This window comes from Crassostrea angulata, chromosome 6 (genome assembly GCF_025612915.1).
Source record: "Crassostrea angulata isolate pt1a10 chromosome 6, ASM2561291v2, whole genome shotgun sequence".
NCBI classification, from domain to species: domain Eukaryota; kingdom Metazoa; phylum Mollusca; class Bivalvia; order Ostreida; family Ostreidae; genus Magallana; species Magallana angulata.
The window spans coordinates 39,923,270-39,944,783 of NC_069116.1; the positions used below are offsets into that span (position 1 = coordinate 39,923,270).

The following is a 21,514-nucleotide window of genomic DNA, read 5'->3' on the forward strand; positions in this document are numbered from 1 at the left end:
TGAAAGCCTCATGCAGCAATAATCTTACACCTTATTGTTTAAATTAAAAACAGTTATGTGATAACAATAATGATAAAATGGACCATTTGCATTATGCAACCGACCCTTTTTCTAATTTACATGTATTTATTGAAATCAGTAACATTGGAAATTAAATTAAAAATCTACATTAAAGTATGAAAACTATGAATGTAAACTGTTCTATTATCTTAGCCATTTTTAATGTACATGAACATGAAAATGCTGACAGCACTTTTAAGCACTACTCCTGACCTTGATCTGGATGATTCGACGAACACAGAGGTCTACTTGCTCGTTGCCAGTGGTCTACTGATTTTACTTCTGTTGTGTGTCCTTCTTATTGGTTTTAAAAAAATGTGAGCATTATCTATCATTTTTATAAATATCTCTTAAAGCAGTACCTTTTTGTTATTTGATTTAGTTAGCTTGAATGCATTCGAATTCTTTTTTAGGAAAAAGCAAAGCGAACCTATTCAGAGATGTGCTGGACAAAAAGTCATATATGATGATCTCAGGGTTTCCCGAATTGTTGATATTGGCGGGGAGTATGATATTCCAGCATGCACTGATAACTCCAATAAAACAGACTGAATATCTCAAGAACGATCTTACCAAGCTACATGTAGAATACAGTTAACTCCTTCAAGAACAATAAGTTTAAAGAATTTTGACATTAGTTCAGGGACCTGATCATGATATTTGCATTAACATTAATTTATACAGCTGCTGTTTGTATTCAAACGTATTGACACAAAGTTTGGCGTATTCATGTCACCCAAAACACCCCAAAAAACTTAGATTAACGACAACAATTACGTGGAAAATAAACAGTTTAAAGATTTTATTTTTTTAAAATCACGGAAGCCCGTTTTATCCAATTGCAATCAGAAAGTTTGAATCTATGGTGAATTGAAGAACATTAAACAATGATACGTGATGTTTTATAGATAGTAGCTTAATGAATAAGTTCTAATTTTTTGTAAATTATAATGTAATTCAATTAGAACTTTCGTTTAAGGTTATATTTAAAGAAAGATTTTTGTTAAGGAACTTAAAAAGGTTGAAAAATGTTTGACGGTTTGTTTGCAATTTATCTGATTTATTGATCAAATCCGTTTAATTTTGTTGCATTTTTTTAAATTCAAAAATGATTTTCAAAGCAAACCATAATTGTAATCAAAACTAAATTTATTGTTCTATACCTATTTATCAAATATGTACAAAAAGGAGCACACTCAACACACTAATATATCTTTTACTGAAGAATAACTAAAATAAAACAAAACCAATTTCAAGGTTCTCAAACAAATTACGAATGACAGTCGAAAAATTGTGACGTGAATTTTCAAACAGCATTATCATACGTCCGTTAGCGAAAGATCCAATATGTTCGTTTTGATTCTATGTCTGTTCATTTAGCGATCGATCCTTTGATATCCTTTGAAATCAGTTCGTGCATGAATGGTGTAAAACCGTGATTTTCTTTTTACCTTAATTTATTTGGCAATAAACACTGTTGGTTGTTTATTTTGTGTCATGTATTGTGCACGAAGTGGTTAATCTTTGTTTAAAGGTGTTTTTATAATGCAAAGATGACATTTCATTTTGTATAAAGGTTTATTCCTTTATTTTTGTTTTGAATTTTTTTCTGCATACCTAATTTGCAAAAATTAGTGCTTACCATGTCGTAGTCTCATTTATTACTTTTTTGTGGTTATTAAATTTGGTTATTTAAACGAAAGGGTCGCTCTCTTTCAAGTGGATATTATTGAATTATTGAAATTTTTTCTGTATTATTTGATTATCTTCTTCTAAAAATAAAATGGCCAGAAAAGCTTAAACTTGTCAGGAATCATCCCCACGTAGACTCACGTTTGTTTAAGTCATGATCCCCGGGTGTACAGCTGAACAACAATGTTGAGTCAAATTTTTACATAGTAATAAGTATATAAAATTTTCAATTTTTTTTTCCAAAAAACTATTTTGACTCAATTAAGCGGATTTTTTTTATGGCTATTGCTGCTCAGATGAGCTATGTGGTGCATGGACTTCTTGTTTAATATATTAAACTTATAAGACTGTATGATATAAGTACAGTACCCGCAACGTTATTTTTTACAATCTTATCCTATCGTATCGTGTATCAATCCTATCGTATCGTGCGTGTATACTGTTCTATCGTGCGTTAATGCTATCCTATCGTGCGTGTATACTGTTCTATCGTGCGTTAATCCTATCCTATCGTGCGTTAATCCTATCAGGTTTATCGTTTAATTTCAACAATTATTCCGTTTATCCTATCGTGTTAATCGTTTCGTGCCTTTTCATAAACAAGTAAATTTATTACTACATTGCAACTCGTTCGGTGCGCCGTATACGAATATTTATCGAACAAAAATTGTAAAATCCTATCCAATATTCCGTTAGGATACTAATTTTTATTTTTTTTAGATCAAAATTAACCAATACTTTATGTAAATCATATCTGTTAACATTAAAAATGAAAAACGAAGTTCTTAGGAACAAGGTAACATATTTACCTGTATACCGAATATATTAAACCGTACGCAGAGTGTATACCTGCGTAAACATTAATTTTTATGCAATATAATTTTCATTTATAGATACAAAACTATTTATGATATAATTTATATTTAATTAAAACCCAAGTTGTATTTTGAGCCCGTTATTTTCCGTGTGATATTTGATTTCAGGCTGAAATGTTCTCGGCAATCAGCTAGGGTGTGTGGTAAATAAAACAATGTTAACAAATCGTACGCGGAATGTGTATCTGCGTAAATATTTATTTAACTTGTCTGTAATAATTCGTTTTTAATGCATCATTTTCTTATACAGAAAGAAATGTACTTATGATAGATTTTATATTTACTTTATACAAGAGTTGGATTTATATAATTAAACCCGCTATTTTCCGAGTGATTTAATCTCGGGCTGAAATATTCGCGGCGATCGGCTAGGATGTTCGGTAATGAAAACAATTTTAACATTACAGAAAATTTATTGATCATTAAAGCTCATTATTTTAGTTGAAAAAAAAAATTACTGGCAATTTTTATACATTTTATAAATGATGCAGCGATGATTTAACAACTCGGCAATTGTTACTAAAAAGAAATTCCACGTAAATCTTTTTTTGTACGTGTTCTCTCTCAAAATCTGCCATCATCAGTTTGTTCGTAAATAACGTTTAAAGCGATCATACGTTTATCATGAACATCGTTTATCCTTTCCTATCGTGTATCAATCCTATCATATCGTGCGTGTATACTGTTCTATCGTGCGTTAATCCTATCCTTTCGTGCGTGTATACTGTTCTATCGTGCGTTAATGCTATCCTATCGTGCGTGAATCCTATCCTATCGTTTATCTTGTAAAAAATAACGTTGCGGGTACTGTATAAAGGTGTAGAAGACAAAAGCAAATTTAAATCATCCTCTTTCCCCCTCGCGTGTTAAATAAAAAAACTTTATCAGATACTACTGTCCTTGGTGATTTTTTAAAAAGCAAAGCTTAATGTTCAACATCTTTAAACAGAATAAAAGTCAGAGATTACGTGTCATTTGAATTCTTATGAAGTCAAGTTATGTTCTATAACTGTGATAATTTAATTTTCTCAAAGCCATACTTCATGTATATTGATCTTCTAAAACTCAAGAGTGTTTTAACAAGTAAAACAATTTTATTACTTATCATTTTGAGTCTTTTTACCAATATGTTAATTTAAGTTCATGGCAAGCCATATTCTGTAAAAAGAATATTATCTATTAATTTCCAAATTATCTTCTACAACCCACTGTCATTACCTAAAAAGTCGTTTCTCTATGTTTTAAATTAGTGTTATGTTAAAGAGGTTACGGATTATATTTTTAATAAGTTTATTAATTGTATGCAGAAAAACACTCTTACATGAGTTTTGCCAAGACTCTCTTAATTTATCTGATCATTGAAAAACTTTGATTGATAATGTATAATATATTGATCTTGAAAACTGGTCATGCATATAAATGAATTTACATTTTTGACCATTGTTTACTTTATTTTTGCATTAATAAAAAACCTCATTCGTTATCGACTAACACTAAATTTTTTAACTTTATTTGCATTTATTTCATAAGAAAAGAAATAAAAAGCTTTCATTCTATGAGTGTACAAATGACAAAAACTGGATCTAATTGGTTTTAAACAACAATGAAAATATAAAGCTGGTGTACTGTAGACGAATTTATCAAAAGGGCAAGATAACCCTTAATTCAAACAAGACCAATACCAGTTCTAAATATAATTAGTTTAACTTTCAAATGTTTATACCAAACTTTTGATAACCATTGATATTGTTGTGTTGTATACTTTAGTCTATTATAAACTTTTAAAGTTTTATATTTCTGAATTATCTTTAGTTTGATGATATATTTTAGCATTAGAAAACACAAGTGGACGACAAAAATTTTAATTATTCTATTAACATATTTGTAACTTTTATATTTTGTAGAGAATTTCAGTATGTTTATTTATTGATAATGACTGATTTGGAAAAAATCAAACGTAAACAAAGAGTGAAAAGTTTGTATTTTTTTTTATCATCATTTAGTATTTTGAACAATAATAATTTTAAATCCAAATGAGGTTTATAACATTCATTTCCAAGACAGTGAAATCAGTTGTAACTTCTTGTTCGGCGGACATGGGAGGGTTACACAGGCCTTTTGGACGGGATGAATTAATGTTCGATCGTAGTTCTGTCGAGTTCCGTCCATAAGGTATTCAGCATTTTAATCCATGCACAAATATTCTCGTATAGCAAGACCAGAATGTTGACATGCTGCTGTTAAGACTCTTGCATATTCAATAGACCATCCCAAAGGACATGTCATTTGGCAGGTGTCATAATAATTGATGACACAGGTGTAACATTACAAACCTTACAGAGAACATCAGGTTGAAAAATCCGACGGAACTTGGTCCGGATTGTGTGGGAGAAAAGAGTATTGGCACCGTGTCCATTCCGATTATAATTTCCTTAACCAGCAATACCTTTGTAGATTGCATATACATTCCAAATCTAATATGTAAATGCAGATTTTTACATACATGTATTGAGAAGAATATTTCACAAATGGTATGTAGGTGTAGACGATAATAATCATGGTAGATCCTTGAAAAATTTAAATGAGCAAAGCTTCAGCAAGTTTGTTTGGAACTTGCACTAAAGGCTACAAAAACAATAAAAGTTTGATCTATTGAACTACCTTTGCTTTCATTTGAATGGGTAATATCAACAATTTTTGGTAATTTTATCGCCCCCCCCCCTTTTTTTCCAATGCTCCAAAGCGTAGCTAAGGGCTTTACACCAGTTTACAAATTAAAAGCAAGATAAAGAGCTCACAATTCTTTCTTGATATAAAAAACATTTTGTGCTACAGTACCCGCAACGTTATTTTTTACAAGATAAACGATAGGATAGGATTCACGCACGATAGGATAGCATTAACGCACGATAGAACAGTATACACGCACGAAAGGATAGGATTAACGCACGATAGAACAGTATACACGCACGATATGATAGGATTGATACACGATAGGAAAGGATAAACGATGTTCATGATAAACGTATGATCGCTTTAAACGTTATTTACGAACAAACTGATGATGGCAGATTTTGAGAGAGAACACGTACAAAAAAAGATTTACGTGGAATTTCTTTTTAGTAACAATTGCCGAGTTGTTAAATCATCGCTGCATCATTTATAAAATGTATAAAAATTGCCAGTAATTTTTTTTTTCAACTAAAATAATGAGCTTTAATGATCAATAAATTTTCTGTAATGTTAAAATTGTTTTCATTACCGAACATCCTAGCCGATCGCCGCGAATATTTCAGCCCGAGATTAAATCACTCGGAAAATAGCGGGTTTAATTATATAAATCCAACTCTTGTATAAAGTAAATATAAAATCTATCATAAGTACATTTCTTTCTGTATAAGAAAATGATGCATTAAAAACGAATTATTACAGACAAGTTAAATAAATATTTACGCAGATACACATTCCGCGTACGATTTGTTAACATTGTTTTATTTACCACACACCCTAGCTGATTGCCGAGAACATTTCAGCCTGAAATCAAATATCACACGGAAAATAACGGGCTCAAAATACAACTTGGGTTTTAATTAAATATAAATTATATCATAAATAGTTTTGTATCTATAAATGAAAATTATATTGCATAAAAATTAATGTTTACGCAGGTATACACTCTGCGTACGGTTTAATATATTCGGTATACAGGTAAATATGTTACCTTGTTCCTAAGAACTTCGTTTTTCATTTTTAATGTTAACAGATATGATTTACATAAAGTATTGGTTAATTTTGATCTAAAAAAATAAAAATTAGTATCCTAACGGAATATTGGATAGGATTTTACAATTTTTGTTCGATAAATATTCGTATACGGCGCACCGAACGAGTTGCAATGTAGTAATAAATTTACTTGTTTATGAAAAGGCACGAAACGATTAACACGATAGGATAAACGGAATAATTGTTGAAATTAAACGATAAACCTGATAGGATTAACGCACGATAGAACAGTATACACGCACGATAGGATAGCATTAACGCACGATAGAACAGTATACACGCACGATACGATAGGATTGATACACGATACGATAGGATAAGATTGTAAAAAATAACGTTTCGGGTACTGTGTATATATGTAAAGGGATCACTGAGAAAAATTCTTTGGTCGAATTTTTCGGCGTTTATATACTGGCAAAAGACAACAACCGTAAAATCTAGAGACCAAACAAAGAGCAAATGCACTTATGGTATAGAGAATGGACCCATTTTCAGTGCCGCTTTATGTAGAAAATATCAACAAATTGCTTTTTCGCGTAATATTTAAGCACGCACTGATGCTTTTGATTTATATACAAGCTTAAATTTGCCAAAACTAGCATATAGTTTAAACAATTGAAGATTTTAAAATGCCTATAGATAATCTAAATTCGGAAAAATCTTATGGAACCTACATGAACTTTGTCTATTTAAATCAGAGGGAGTAGACATTATTCTGTTGTTGGATCGATTATCGCGTTTGCTGAATTATACTTGATGTATTATTTTAAGTCTGAAAAAAAAATCGAACATGGACACCGCTAAGTGGTTTTTAAAAAAAATTACTTCCAGAAAATGTATTTCAGAGGAAACAATTTTTATAGACATGATATAGATTTTGCAAAACTTGACCCAGTGATGGAAACCGGTGAAGTGAACATTTAAATACGTGTAGATTAAAAATTGCTGATAATTTCATCAATATATTATCAAAGAGGTTTGCAAAACTCGAAAAGGCTAAGTTTCTTTCTGAAACTGCGCTCCTCGCGATATGACTTATTTTAGGGAGGAATGCATTATTAAGGAAAATACAGATAAATGTATCAGATCCGAAAAAATATGACACAAGTATTCATATTCGTAAAACCACTTTGAATTCATAACATCTATTTTATCCCAATCCACAAGCTTTGTGGTGTATAAATTCGGGAGGGGGGGGGGTTACATTTGATTACGTAGTTGTACAGTTTTCATATTCCTAGCAGAACCTCAAAAAATATGCTTTTAAGTTTAATAATTAAGACTCAATTAGTGACACTCATTATTATATAAATATACATAAACGATCCGTAGACATTATGAAACGTAAATGAAGATCTAGCGATCTGTAGTCTGCTCTGTTGACACAATTTTCGTTGTTTGTCGTATGTCAACCCATAGTAGTAGATATGCAGCTATTATCGATCAATATGAAACAATTTTCCGGTGACAAATGTGCGATATCTGTTAAAGTTTTTTCTGAATTTTGGACTAGTTGTATTCTAAGTAATACGGGAAAAATTGTCTGAAATTCGACTGCTTGTTTTGATGTAAATCGGATGACTTTAATCTCTTGTCCGCTTAAACTTTCAACTATAGGCAATCTTCTAAATCTCCAATGCTACAAAATGCTTGGTTTTTTTTTACCTTGACTAGATTTGAATCCCCATGAAATATCAAGCTGTTCATTTGAAATGCATACGGTAGCGATTTACTTCGTCTTTTATAAAATTACCAGAAATGTCTATTGTCAAATCATACTTAAGATTCCTGATCTAACTTCAGTTTTTTACGATAGTTTTAAAAATATTTAATCAATTGACTTGTAAATCAATATGGTTTTTTCTTTTTACCATGCCAAAGAAGTGTATTAAGTTTGATGAACATTCGTGTAAGGGTTGTCTTTGAATTTTGTAAAAAGCTGAAAATGGACACACATACACACATACATACACACTAACGCACAGCAGCGATGCTATATCCCCGCTCGCAACAAGTTGTGCGAGGTAATTATAAAGCTTTGAAGTTGCATATTACCATAGTGATCAAACAAACATCACGGACCATACAAAGTCAATGGAAAGCGATTTAAACCGTGTCAGTGTTTAACAGTGAGCACATAACACAAGACTACCTGGATAGAACCCACGTGACTGTTTGAAATAATTTGTTCCATACGTAGGTTCAAACATGGGTCACGCAGGTAATAGCTTTCACATGCTATAGTAAAAACCTTACAATTTTCATGCATTTTTTTATATTTTAGGTACCAGCCCAATGTTGTACAAACTTCTTATTTTCACAGAAGGTTTCTAAATGTATAACGCGTCTTTTGTATTTTCCACAAGTTTGTACACGGTTAGGCTGACAGTAAACAAAGGCTTTGGATTGAATGTCCGTCCTCAATTTACTATATAAAATCACGAATGTCGGCTGATCCTTACTATGTTCTAAATGCCTTTTATATACACTAAATTTAGCGCTAAAACTTGTTGATTCTTATGGTTTAAGGTAAGGTTTGCGGCTTGCATTTTTTAAAGGTTGTACCAAAGTTACATACCATTTTGTTCACTATACTTAAGTGTTTTTTCTCATGAAATTGAAATGAATTTTGCCCGTCCCGTTTTATAACTACAAAAGGTCAAAGTTCATGATTTCCAATTTTCATTTTGATGAAATGTAAACAATTTCGTGAAAATATGTATATTTTATATGGTGACTATTATGGGGGTTATTTATGCTTAAAATGTTCGAAAATAATATCACTAATAATATCATGATTCACTTTTATTAATTTCTGATGAACTATCTAAAAATAGAATAAAATGCAACAAAAGTCTTAATTTTGGACTACTATTATGTAAACGAAAACATCTTATTTGAAACCTTTCCACCGATTTCAGAAAAAACGTATCTTAGAATATGTGTAATCTGATGTTTCTAAAACACTATTCAAAACCATATGATGCGGATTTCGTTTTCGTTGAAACTGATAAAATGCTTGTGTCCTCTAATTTTTTCATTGAATCTAAAAAAAACCGCGAAATAAAAAAAAAATGAAATCAATTATGACGTCATGTAAATTTTGACGTCATAACTGAAATAAAGGGTAGTTGGTGTTACGTCACAATGAAAATGTGTGAGTTATCTCCCTGTAACCACAAACCTTACCTTAAATAACAATAGATGATGTGAGATGAATATGCTTAATTTGCATCTACATTTTTTTCACTTTTTACCGGGCACATTAGTTCACTTTTCCTTTCGCAATAATTATAACTTGACACAAAATCTCTACAAAAAGATTGCTATCTTACTTGGTGCGAGGTTTCGAAATCCTGCTGCTGCTGTTAGAACTCTTGAATATTCAATAGACCATCCCGCTGGACAGATCATCTTGGCAGGTATCATTATGACGGATGACACAAGCACAATGTCACAAACAGCACAGGAAACATCATTATCTACTGCAGCATTCCTGTACGTGTATTGGTATTTGAAGCCATGTATAAAGCTTGACGATGCTCTGTTGTTATTTTGCAAATGAGTAGGAAAATCTGATGGGACTGGATCCAGATTATGAGGAAGACAAAGTGTACTGACACCGTTTCAGTCGATGTCATAATCTCCTCCACCAGCGATACCCCTGTAAATTAGGTTTGCATTCCAATCTTAAAACTTTAATCATCAATTCAAATGTCAACTTAAAGATCTGCAAAAAGGGTGGGGGTAAGAAAGGCACCAAATGGTGGTGTCACAAATCTTGTTAACCCTCTTCCTCGAATTGAAACCCAAGAGGTAGTCGACTCTCTTCCTGCAATATACTAATAGTCATTATTTTAAGTTTCATGCACGATAAAAATAAACCATTTAGTCCTGTTCTCTATCTGTAGTGTATATAAAAAGATAAAATATATATTATACCACTCCGGGTCCTGTGTGTTTGATAAATAAAAAGATACACTTTGTATCGTTCTGAATTGACCGTAAAGTACATATAGTTAATAAAACAATCCAGAGTAGCTTACATTTTGTGATATATTGGAAAAGGGTGAAAATATATTATTTCCCGTTATTTCTCAAATTTGATGTGTATATGGATTAAAGAAAATCTTCATTAAAGGATTTAAAAAAAAAGCCCCTTAACGGTCTGAAACAAGGAGGCTAGGTGTATTGTCTTCAAACGCCTGCATTGTATAGTACATTTATCATTATTAAATGCTTTCTCTCTCTCTCTCTCTCTCTCTCTCTCTCATTTGTACAAAATTTAAAACACTTAAAATCTCCTAAATCCATAGAACAATGACTTTATAAAGCATATAAAATTGGTGTGTCCGGATTTGAGAGCTTCCACAAGAGTCAAATTAATCGACCAGATGTAGAAGTCATCAAAAATATTTCCCTAATGAAAGTAGAAATAAAATCACAGAGAATGTATTTATTTTTTTAAGGAAGGTGCAAGTTAAGAACAAGTCACCATCGGGAATGTTTCCAAGCGTTTTCGATATTTCTAATTTCCGCATTCACTTGTCATATCTTTATTTTCCTGTGATACAAGTAGAGTTCTTTTACCGATCACTAAAAATTCACAAGGAGTATCATTTCCTCGCATTGAGTTTGACTAGGCTAGCATGTCTTTGCATACAGTTGGTTTCCTCCTCTCGCAGACAACTAACAGATATGTTTGCATAATTTTTGCAAGACTTTATTTACTGATAAACAATATTGCAAAGATCATTTGCTAGTATATTCATTTTTATTTGAATATTCGATCAAGGTTTGTCACTTTCAGTAATTCAAATAAAGCTGACATACAGTTTTACAAGTATACATGATATGAGTATTCCTTTTTCATTCTGACGACCGCCAAATAATTTCTAGAAATAAATCGCTGCGCCTCTATTCACAAAATTACTTTATAAGAGAGAGAGAGAGAGAGAGAGAGAGAGAGAGAGAGAGAGAGAGAATTATGTTCAACTGCATTAGATTTTTCGTTCAGGCACGTAGCATCGTTTTTGAAAGGGAGCTCACTCATCCAAAAAATCTTGACTGGCCTGCACAAAGACTGGCAAATTCTCAAATCATGAAAATCTTAATCTGGAAGAGGGGGTGTATATTTACATCTTCAATTTCGCTGTTGATTTTTTTACTTTCACGTCAATTTTTAACGTGCTGCAAAAAAAAGAGAGGAGGGGGCAACTACTTCGTACTTCAATTTTTATATGTAAAGGACAAGTGCACTTGTGGGCCCCGGTAAAAAGTGAAAGTGTATATATATGTAAATAGCACGATGCTTTACAACATAGTAGGGGTCAGTCGTCATCCGTGATTTTGTAAAGTAAATCAAGGACGGGCATTCAATTCAAAGCCTTTGTTTACTGTCAGCCTAACCGTGTACAAAGTTGTAGAAAAAACAAAAGACGCACGGCGGATGTGACCGGTGTCGTATAATTTAAGGTCCGCCCTGTAAAATGGTCCGGGCGGACCATAAATATTAACATTTAAGGTTCGCTTTGCACTAAAAGGGTCCGGCCTGTATAAGAAAAGATCCGCCTAACATAAAAGGTCCGGGGTATTTTTTTCATTTGAATTTTTTTTTTCAATTTCGAGTATTTTTTTTTATAAAATAAGTGATATTGTGTAATTCTTTTAAAGGAGTACTTACCCGAGGTGACTTAGTAAACATCCATCACAAGTGTAAATGGAAATTCATAATTTAAAAATAAAAAGAATAAAAAGGCCATTAGATAGAAATCAATACCGTCAGACAAGACTTTATTTACTGATAAACAATATTGCCAAGATCATTAGCTAGTATATTCATTTTTATTTAAAGATTCGATCAAGGTTTGTCAATTTCAGTAATTCAAATAAAGCTGACATACAGTTTTACATGTATACATGATATGAGTATTCCTTTTTCATTCTGACGACCGCCAAATAATTTCTAGATTTAAATCGTTGCGCCTCTATTCACAAAATAACTTTATAAAAGAGAGAGAGAGAGAGAGAGAGAGAGAGAGAGAGAGAGAGAATTATGTTCAACTGCATTAGATTTTTCGTTCAGTCACGTAGCATCGTTTTTGAAAGGGAGCTCACTCATCCAAAAAATCTTGACTGGCCTGCACAAAGACTGGCAAATTCTCAAATCATGAAAATCTTAATCTGGAAGAGGGGGTGTATATTTACATCTTCAATTTCGCTGTTGATTTTTTTACTTTCACGTCAATTTTTAACGTGCTGCAAAAAAAAGAGAGGAGGGGGCAACTACTTCGTACTTCAATTTTTATATGTAAAGGACAAGTGCACTTGTGGGCCCCGGTAAAAAGTGAAAGTGTATATATATGTAAATAGCACGATGCTTTACAACATAGTAGGGGTCAGTCGTCATCCGTGATTTTGTAAAGTAAATCAAGGACGGGCATTCAATTCAAAGCCTTTGTTTACTGTCAGCCTAACCGTGTACAAAGTTGTAGAAAAAACAAAAGACGCACGGCGGATGTGACCGGTGTCGTATAATTTAAGGTCCGCCCTGTAAAATGGTCCGGGCGGACCATAAATATTAACATTTAAGGTTTGCTTTGCACTAAAAGGGTCCGGCCTGTATAAGAAAAGATCCGCCTAACATAAAAGGTCCGGGGTATTTTTTTCATTTGAATTTTTTTTTTCAATTTCGAGTATTTTTTTTTTATAAAATAAGTGATATTGTGTAATTCTTTTAAAGGAGTACTTACCCGAGGTGACTTAGTAAACATCCATCACAAGTGTAAATGGAAATTCATAATTTAAAAATAAAAAGAATAAAAAGGCCATTAGATAGAAATCAATACCGTTAGACAAGACTTTATTTACTGATAAACAATATTGCCAAGATCATTTGCTAGTATATTCATTTTTATTTAAAGATTCGATCAAGGTTTGTCAATTTCAGTAATTCAAATAAAGCTGACATACAGTTTTACATGTATACATGATATGAGTATTCCTTTTTCATTCTGACGACCGCCAAATAATTTCTAGATTTAAATCGTTGCGCCTCTATTCACAAAATAACTTTATTAGAGAGAGAGAGAGAGAGAGAGAGAGAGAGAGAGAGAGAGAGAGAGAGAGAGAGAGAGAGAAAGAAAAAAATATGTTCAACTGCATTAGATTGTTCGTTCAGGCACGTAGCATCGTTTTTGAAAGGGGGCAAACTCATCCAAAAAATCTTGACTGGCCTGCACAAAGACTGGCAAATTCTCAAATCATGAAAATCTTAATCTGGAAGAGGGGGTCTATATTTACAACTTCAATTTCGCTCTTGATTTTTTTACTTTCACGTCAATTTTTAACGTGCTGCAAAAAAAAGGGAGGGGGGGGGGCAACTACTTCGTACTTCAATTTTTTATATGTAAAGGACAAGTGCACTTGTGGGCCCCGGTAAAAAGTGAAAGTGTATATACATGTAAATAGCACGATGCTTTACAACATAGTAGGGGTCAGTCGTCATCCGTGATTTTGTAAAGTAAATCAAGGACGGGCATTCAATTCAAAGCCTTTGGTTACTGTCAGCCTAACCGTGTACAAAGTTGTGGAAAAGACAAAAGACGCACGGCGGATGTGACCGGTGTTCTATAATTTAAGGTCCGCCCTGTAAAATGGTCCGGGCGGACCATAAATGTTAACATTTAAGGTTCGCCTTTGCACTAAAAGGGTCCGGCCTGTATAAGAAAAGATCCGCCTAACATAAAAGGTCCGGGGTATATTTTTCATTTGAATTTTTTTTTTTTCAATTTCGAGTATTTTTTTTTATAAAATTAGTGATATTGTGCAATTCTTTTAAAGGAGAACTTACCCGAGGTGACTTAGTAAACATCCATCACAAGTGTAAATGGAAATACATAATTTTACATGCAGTTAGGACACAAATAAACAGTTTAAAACTGGTGGTTTTTTTCAACATTAATTTTTTCAGTCGATCTTTTACGAACAGAAAATGAAACAGATTGGTGTCGTTAATTAAACAATGGATTCAATCAGGTGTTATATACACACACACACCACCCTGCAGGTGTAAAGGCTTCACACCTTCAGATGTTTGACTGTTTGAAATTATCAAATCATGTAAACAATGGATATTTTATATGTCCTCTTTTTGCACATCTTTCTAATATGGTACACGCTTAAAACGTGACCCATTTCAAAATCAAATATTCTTTACAATTAAGTTATATAATACCGATACTGGCAAGCGTTACGTATCAATGCAATTTTTATTTGCACTAGGGCACATGTGTAAGTTATGCTAATTATAATAAATTGTTCAATTCTTCGACCCTTTTTTCTATAGTTATATTCTTGGATTGGACTTTTGCCTTTGTTATAATCAAAGAAGGGGAGTATCCAAAGGAATTAATTTGTTTATAAGAAATTAAACACATTAAATACATGTAAATTTTAGTAAAGAGCCCAATCCCTTCGGCTGTCTTAGCATTTTGTATCTCAAAAGAATTAAGGTGATTTTTTTCTTTAAAAGAATATTTGTGTGAAAAAGGCAAATGTTGACACCCTGGTAAAATTTTGTCTTAGATTCCTGCCTGCTTCACCCACATAGAGCAATCATTTTTTTCACAAGTATCATATAAACATTACGAAATGCATTTCTTGGCCCCTCCCCCAATAAAAAGAATAAAAAGGCCATTAGATAAAAATCAATACCGTCAGACAAATAGGACAAACCTACCTTAATGTTTTAAGATTTTTTCAACTAGGCGGACAGTCGTTTGCAATGGATTGGTCAAAATCTAACCCGCTATCAATATTTAATATTCCAAAAGTAATTTAATTAGTAACATGTACGATACGCAAATGTCCGATTGAATTACATCAACAAACACATCTTTAAGATACATGTATATGAGCAAAAAGAATAATTACTTTACGAGAACTTTTAATAAGTGACTACGGTTAGGACCTTTTCTTATATGGGAAAGCCGGACCCTAAATGTTAACATTGAAGGTCCGGCGGACCATTTTACAGGGCGGACCTTAAATGATACGACACCGATCAGCAGAAGATGCTTACTCCTCCTAGGCACCTGGGGCTCGTAGCATAAAGCATGTTAAGATTTTGAATTACGTACACTACAGCCAACGCGGATCCCGCATTTTCCCGCGACACCGTGATGGTGTTTTAATCTTTTCCGCGATACACCGTCGCGGTATTGTCATCGCGGTGATCGCGGGGTCACGATTTTACCGTGATGGTGTAAGACACCGTAACAGGCGTGTTATCTGTATTAGGGATTAAACCAAGAAGGAGAAAACAAGCTCTGTTTTAACTATTGTTAGAATTTAGATATAAATATTATTAGAAGAAAATTCATTATTCTCTTTGAATTGTTTTTAACAAAAACTTCGAGAAAACTATTGCTACATGTATTTTGTTTATGTTGTTCAAAAGTCCCAAACATAGCAGTGTATTGCAAAATCATGCATATACGTGTACTTGAAAATTAGTAATATTTTAAAGTATTATTTGTTGCATATGATAATTTGAAATAAGCCACAGATTTAAAGAAGACAAATATTCCGTGATGTACTATTATAAGGTCGCTACCGTAGGCATCAACGCAACGTGTATGTTTTCCCTCGATCTTACTCTTATTTAACTCATTAAATATTTTCCGGCCTCTCTCTCTCTCTCTCTCTCTCTCTCTCTCTCTCTCTCTCTCTCTCTCTCTCTCTCTCTCTCTCTCTCTCTCTCTCTCTCTCTCTCGTTTTAAATAAATACGACTATATGTACATTTAGGACGATCGGTGTTAATTATAGTCTAGGCAACGGTATGGTCAATCATGGACAATTATCACCTTGCAGGACAAGTGTTACCTGAAGAAAATCCCGTTACACGGGTCCCGCGTCTTGAGCCATTGAGCCATTTAAATGACAAAGTAGGTGTTAAACTTAGGTAACGCTTGCATATTCCGGCCACTTGGAGTATCGAGAGTAAAAGAACAACAGATTATGAATAACTGGGACTGCAATTTTACTCGAGGGATCAAAGGTTTTGAGAGATCAAGAGAGTAGATTTACTTGGTAATATTAGTGGTTGGAGGATATGGACCAGAGACTCACTTCGAGCAAATAATGCATAATTCAGACAGGTACATTGACAATCAGTCATCCCTGTGTTTACGGGTGTGTAACTATTACATAATACCTCCTGACCATGGCAGCACCCGTGCTCTGACCACGTGCCGTGAAGAATTTTATTGAATGTTGAGACTCTCTCCCCCCTCTCTCTATCATTTCAAATACCTAATGTTTTATGTGAACTGCTAAAGTATGTAGTACATGTAGCCGTAACGGCATTCTGATTGAAATGCACAAAATAGCACACGTTTTCGTAACGGGCGTTTTTAGAAAAATCATACCAGGGACGTAGATATAAAAGTCCCTGATCATAGGCGCCTTCTATCTTTACTGCATGAGATAAAATAATGCCTGATTCAGACAGGTATATAGAAAATGACAAGTACAGCACAATTTATAGAAAATTTATCTCTGTGTTTACGGGTGTGTATAACTATTACATAACACTTCCTGTCTGTGATAGCACCCGTGCTCTGACCACGTGCCGTGAGAAGTTAAGACGACTCTCTCTCTCTCTCTCTCTCTCTCTCTCTCTCTCTTCTCTCTCTCTCTCTCTTCTCTCTCTCTCTCTCTCTCTCTCCAAAATCAAAATATATAAAATTCTAAGAAAATTGAAATTTAAAACTTTCTTAATTTTTACATGGCTAGAGGAATAAATGATATACCACATATCGCGTAAAGAAGATTTTTTGTACTTAAGCACACAAACACACATCTTTGTTCATTTGATTCCCATAATGATTCAAAACTTACATTCATTCAAACAATCACATTTTTACCATTTTAAAAAGTACAAATACTAGATGTGTATATAAAATTTACTTTAGCTGTGTTTTCAATTACTCTCTCCATTCCTGATTAACCCTGATTATAGTCCGTTTGTTAATTGTATTTCAATCGAGTGTACGGTATATCATTAAAAGGTAATTTTATGGATGTATTTTGTAAATACTGTGTTATGAATACGCAGAATAAGTTCCTTTAATTTAAATTAAAAACAAATTTTCATTTGTTTGAAATTAAATTATTCTATCAGGAAAATTTTGCTGTTTGAAAGAACGGACTATTACTTCAATTTAGCGGACTCCTAGTCACACTAATTGCTGCAGGTCACCCACCCCAAACTTCTATATACACATACGTAATGTTACGCAATTTACCCCCCTCTGTTGGTCAACTGACACTGCAAAATTTCAACATGTGATGGACACCCCAGAATAAATGATCATTCATATTTTTAAATCCCGGGTTTTGAACGACAAACATATAAATATTGGGCGACCCACTGAACATCATACTTTTGCTAGATCGGATAGGAAAGTCAATTTTTAAATACACACGATTTTAACATTAGCATTTTCGTAAACTGATTGAACCTTTTTTTATTTAAAAACGTTTGATAAACAAGTTATACAACTTATATTAATAGCTTTCGTTGGCACGGATGTTTAACGCGAGGAGGTCATCGATGTGGAAGAAAGCCGGAGTGCCCGGAGAAAACCGACGTGTCCAAGCGGGCAACCAGCATGTCTATTAAACTAATGTCGATCGCGGGGATAGAACTCGGGTTCAGCGGTGATAAGCGAGTGCACTTTAAAACATTCTATATCTACATGTATTTTGTTAATCATTAAACGAATTGTATTTAAGAGAAATGACCAAGTGTAAGGTATGTTTTAAAGGTAAGAATTAAATATGAAAGATTGTAAATGAAACGCTAATTAGTATCCCTTTCTCGAGGCGAAATAAGATATTTTGGTAAAGTGTTTATAACCGGATATATAATTATCAATCAAATTATTTGATAACCAAGAATTGTCAGCGATGAACGTGCCAAGATTAATTTATATGTAAGGCCATCGAATAAACAAAATAGTATACAAAATTATGTATTAGCATAATTACACCTTCTTTTTATTTCTCCCACTTTTTTAAAATAATAATAAATTGTAACAATCAGCTCCTTTTATAAAATAAAGGAATATGAATTAATATTCATTAAATCTCACAATCATATTTCCCGTATGAGAAGATATGGGGGAGGTAACTCGCGTTAAAAAACAACAATAGTTTTCACCTGGGACTGGTTTCACAGTACCGCGACGGTGTGGTCAAGGTGAGAAGCCGTACCGCGAGGATGCGCGGTTTTACCTGAGCTACCTGTGCTAAACCGCGATCAATTTCATACCACGAGGACTCGCGGTAAATACGCAAACCGCGTTGGCCGTAGTGTAGGGTCATAAGTAGGACTTAGAAGGAATCTTAGGACCTACATAAGTCCTGCTTAAGTATGTCTTATGCGGTAACATAAAGCAAACTTAGCAATGTCTTAGCTAAGTCATGCCTATGTCAGAAAGTAAAAACAAAGTTTTCATTTCTTTTGTCAAATTTGAATGTAGTGGTAATAATATCATTGTCTTAGGTTAATAACTTGTTTATTCTTGATATCTTTGATATTAGATGTGAGGCAATCATCATTTTTAAATTCAATGAGGGTTTTTCTGTCTTCAAACGTCCTTATATTAATTTCTCAAGTTTAGCGAGTTTACATATATATACATGTAGTTACTTCTTGTTAACTGACCAATACGTGTTTACGTTAAAATTTATATCAATTAAAGCATGGTGAATATAAAGATATTAATTTTGTGTAAATCTGTGATTGATACACTATTCAAGTGCTGATCTGAAATATTTAACAATAAACTTAAAAAAAAAACCAAACAATACTAAATACATACTTAATTAAGTCACCCTGATCCTACCGCCATCTTTTTAGAGGTCCGTGTTGCTCTGCTTTGAATTTGTTTTTCGTTTTATGGATTTTTTAAATGGTTGACAGTTTGTTATTGTCATTTTTCATCCATCAGTGCTGAAATATTACGGGGGAAAAAGCAATTTGTTGATATTTTCTACATAAAAACGGCACACTGAAAAAGGCCCATTCTTTATAGCTTGTAAATGCACTTGTACAATGTAGTTTAAGAAACGTTTTTGCTCTGAGGAAACGTGGATGATTTATTACGTGCATGTCGTTCACCAGAGTGTGTTACATTACATTAACAGCAACGATATGTGGGAATGCATTTTTAAGAAAGTATATTACAGCTGGAACACTGGAATGGAATACTAGTACCCAATAAAACACATAGCTAAACGGAAACTTTAAGTTCATATATCTTACAAATCGTAATTACTGCCCAGTCTGTTGTATCTACCACTATGACGTCAGTCGTTGCACATGCATGAAACATTAAATGGTAGAGGTCGTGCAAAAACATTGTATTTATTTATTTTGAGATACCGTGTAAAAAATCACAAGGGTTTGTTATTACATGTATACCTGATATACTTTTAGTTGTAGAGAGCTGTTATCTTCAATATAATAAAAGCGCCATGCACTGTGTAGGCACTGAAGATGTGTTCGATGTGCACATGATAGATAATAGGATACTGTATCAATTTATGCGAACAACATTATCGTACAATGTAAAGTCCGTGTACTTAGAAATCAGTGCAATCTGAAAGCATTACTCTGTAATAAAAAATGACGCGTTAAGATTTTGCATTCAACTGATAATTAAGATGTATTTTGTCAAGAGTCTGAATAGAGAGTTTAAGTTCCCAGATAGGTACTTTATACGTACAATTTACAAGACTGTATAAAATCAAGCTAAGATCTATAACCTTTCGCATTTCGAGCTAAACTTTGTATGGAACAAAACAAAATGGATTTGAAAAAGAGTTTCTTTGTTTTAATTGCATACATGTACCTGAATTATAGTGAAGCTTTCGAAATTCCAGTGTGTTTTAACGAGTAAGACAATTTCTTTCACTTTTTAGTGTGAATTTAAGAGAATTTTCAATAAAGCGAGTGCGATTAAAAGAACAACAAATTCTGATACTTATGCATAAACATTACAATCTAATCAAAATTACACTCTCCATGTAGCCGATTTTGATCTGTCGTTGTAAGGCATATAAAATACTGGACATTGTTTTAATTAAATCGAATAAGTTAGTAATTTTAATACACAATAAAATTTGATAAATACTTCCTCTTACATATATTTTAAAATGATTTAACTTCCAAAAATTGAAATTGTACCGGTTTGTTATTTTTTGCAGATTAACAGGAATCTACGAGTGTTGTCATGATTATAGCAATGTTTCTGGATAATGCGAAGGTAAGAGTTCCTATTTTAAATTACTTTATAATTAACACAAATTTAGTACAAAAATATTACATTTTTAAATGATTTCTATCTATTTTTTGCTTACTATTTTTAAGTGATACGATATAGAGTATTATTGTTTAGAATCGTTGCTAATGCATATAACCTGCTTAATGTAAATAAAGCAGAAACACATGCAGTTTTTTAAATTAATTAAAATGAATTGTTTTTTAAACAAGTACAACAATATTTTAAAAAAAACCGGATTCGATCTGTTTGGTCAATTATAATTAGACTCTCTTTAAACAAGAAGTTGGAATTTCGATAGGTTTTTACTTTCTTAAATGCTTATCAAAACAAGCTGTCAGATTTTGGCCTCCTTTCTTCTGATTCGGTAAGAGACGCTCATTAATATTCCTAGTCAGGTTTGGAAATTTTTTGCTAATATCTGATCTGTTGTGTAAAATTGGCACTGTATCAACTGAAATAAAAAAAACCCGGCCTGGATGAAGTCGGACAAGCTTAAGCTTTTAAGGTCATTCATTGCTTTCAACTTATTCATTATGATATCTATTGGCTGATACCTGAACAGTTGATTATGAGTAGACCCCGCCTCAGGTACTGCCAAAAGTCCTAACTTTTGTTAAAACAGCTCTATAAATGTATGTAAAGATTATTCGTACAATATTAAACTCAGTGTAACATGACACGATCACGTAATAATTACAAATGTGTAAATGTGTACATTGTTTATTCAAATGCTCTTCATGGATCTGTTG

The 21,514-nt window shown here is 32.9% G+C and overlaps 1 pseudogene; it reads right to left on the bottom strand.

Moving 5' to 3' along the window:
- Positions 1 to 4,676: 4,676 nt before the first annotated feature.
- LOC128187498 (uncharacterized) lies at positions 4,677 to 10,263 on the bottom strand (annotated as a pseudogene).
- Between the last annotated feature and the right edge of the window lie 11,251 nt (positions 10,264 to 21,514).